Source organism: Limulus polyphemus, unplaced genomic scaffold (genome assembly GCF_000517525.1).
Source record: "Limulus polyphemus unplaced genomic scaffold, Limulus_polyphemus-2.1.2 Scaffold701, whole genome shotgun sequence".
Taxonomy (NCBI): Eukaryota; Metazoa; Arthropoda; class Merostomata; order Xiphosura; family Limulidae; genus Limulus; species Limulus polyphemus.
In genome coordinates, this window is record NW_013666311.1 from 326,063 (window position 1) to 327,451 (window position 1,389).

The window sequence follows — 1,389 nt, forward strand, 5'->3', positions numbered from 1 at the left end:
CTCGTGTAGCTCTGCGCGAAATTCATAACAAACAAACAAACGTAATAAAAAATAAATAAATAATCCAAGCATTCAAAACGTGTATCAAATAATATACGCTCTTTGAGCAATCGTAAATTACCGAAGTACATCAATAGCGCATACATATAAACTTTATTTACATCTAAATCTTTATTAAAAATAATTGCGAATTCTTATCTTAATGTACTTAATTTGTTTGTAATAGCATGCTTCAAAATCTTTGAATTAATCAATACTTTAGGATTATATAGATTTTAATATTTAGTTTGAATTATCAGGCAAACTAATCTTGTTGATTGTTTACAACAGAGGAAAAACAATATAATTTCTTTGTTTAATTTTCAAGTGAGTTCGATAAAAAAAAAAGAAATGCTTAGTGAACAAAAAATCGTATATGTTCAGAACCTAGTAAGTTTGGACAAATTCGTTATATAGTAACTGTTTCCAAAATATGATCATGATAAGCACTTTGAGAAATATAAAATGAGATATGTAATAACTCTTACCAAAATAAGAACATGATAAGCACTTTGAGAAATATAAAATTCATTATGTAGTAACTGTTACCAAAATATGATCATGATAAACACTTTAAGAAATATAAAATTCATTATGTAGTAACAGTTTCCAAAATATGATCATGATAAGCACTTTGAGAAATATAAAATTCATTGTGTAGTAACTGTTACCAAAATATGATCATGATAAACACTTTGAGAAATATAAAATTCATTATGTAGTAACTGTTACCAAAATATGATCATGATAAACACTTTGAGAAATTTAAAATGAGATATAAGTTATTCTTTAATTCTATTTTAAATAGTCTCAAATTCACAGGCTTTTACTGTACTAAGCAAATAAAACCATTAAGCTATTTACCAGTTACGACCAATGTAAAACAACCGTCCTGTCGCAATGTATTTTAGAATTCATTCACCGAATGTAATGTAACTCGCACCAATATTGAAATATGGTGAAATTATGATATACGGCTTATAGTATTCAAGGCAGAAAAACACGAATATTTACTTGGATTGTTCACATTTTACGTAACACCCATAAGTGACCATTCCTTCCCAAATCTTACAAGAACATTTATGGTGGTGTAAATTTTGTTTATTTACATACACCTTGGTCTTATTTGCCAAACTACAACAAGTTGTTTCTCAGAAAATCAAGACATAAAATCTCATTTTGTTAACATCCCTTGTCATCATACCAGCTAGGCTGATGAGAGCTCTTATTGCTTCAAACTGCCTTCTTTCTGGATCACGAGTCTTATCGTCCAATCCGATACATTAGCATCCCTTGTCATCATACCAGCTAGGCTGATGAGAGCTCTTATTGCTTCAAACTGCCTTCTTT

General features: G+C 29.0%; 1 long non-coding RNA gene across 1 annotated transcript in view; it reads left to right on the forward strand.

The window, feature by feature from the left end:
* LOC111085897 overlaps window positions 1-1,389 on the forward strand; it is a 95,656-nt gene that overhangs the window by 31,759 nt on the left and 62,508 nt on the right. The window lies entirely within an intron of this gene.